Below are 1,217 nucleotides of genomic sequence, written 5' to 3'. Positions count from 1 at the left end.
GGGCAGCGCAGGATTTAAAGGGGCCGCGGCCCTCTGCAAGAGCGGCGATGGGACTTAACGGGCGGCCTTGAGGGTGGGAGAGCTGGTGGGACAACCCTCGGGTTGGTCCGGGTCCAGGGTGGCGAGGAAGGACCGTGTCCGTGCACAACGTGCCCAAGGACCTGCCACACAGCGAGCCGTGTAGATGGGGTGGACCTTGGGCCTCGCAGGCCGTGGGGTCCCCTCTGCTTTCTTGGGAGGTGGTTCGCACGAGGAAGGCAGCGTCACACGGCACCCCCTGCGAGGCCAGGGCTAACCCATGCCTGAGTACTGATTTGGGCAGCCTTGCCCCTGCAGGCACCCTGGAGCCAGGGTTGCCTTTAAAAAGGGACATGGGAAAATTAGTTCCCACCTGCAAGGGCAGCTTTGGGGCTGCCCCTGCCACGGACCCCTCCAAGCACACCCTTGGACACCCACCCTTGAAGGACACCAAATGTCCCAGAGGTTTGGGAACGAATTTAGGACAGAGTGGTGCTACTGGGTGCCTGCCAGGCCCCCCACTGCAGCATTTCCCTGCTAAGTGCCTTCGTTTCCTTACGAGGTGGTGAGACCTGCCATGGGGCCCTGTCGGTGGCTGCTCAGGGAGGACGCAGCACTTTGCACAAGATAAATGGGCTGTGCGGAGGCCTCACATTGTTGTGGAGGGAGACTAGGAAGTTATTGCTGGAGAAGGCAAAACCAAGGTGTTTGGTTACATGTTGCACATCTCAGCTTAGGAAGGAGAGGAACCTTCTGCTTGGATCCTGGGAAGCTGCCCAGGGGCTAGGAAGCCTGTCGGTACAGAGATGTCCTGGCCAGCTTGAAATCCTCAGGTCGTGGGCTTGTCAATGTCCTGGGAGAGCTGCCCAGCGTGTCTCTGGGCTGCTGGCAGGAACTCCTCTGTCGATGCTGGGTTACCAATGAGCTCCCAAAGCCCTCCAGGGCCACCTCCAGCCCCCAGGGCTGATGGTGGTCACGGCAGGTAGCTCATCTGCCTTCGTGTCCCGGGCGGAATGATGGGGGGGCTGCTGGGATACACCTCGTGCCAGGGGAGGAAGCACACAGGGCACGGGGTGTCCTTGCTGCTGGGGGCCGCTCCCGGGGGGCTCTGCAGGCACTCGTGCTCTCACTTCCCCTCTGCACAAAGGCAACCAGGATTAAATCACTGCAGGTAAAATTAGCAGATGACACATGGGCAG

The sequence above is a fragment of the Corvus brachyrhynchos genome, unplaced genomic scaffold, assembly GCF_000691975.1.
Source record: "Corvus brachyrhynchos isolate BGI_N302 unplaced genomic scaffold, ASM69197v1 scaffold223, whole genome shotgun sequence".
Taxonomy (NCBI): domain Eukaryota; kingdom Metazoa; phylum Chordata; class Aves; order Passeriformes; family Corvidae; genus Corvus; species Corvus brachyrhynchos.
This window is presented reverse-complemented; position numbering follows the sequence as displayed.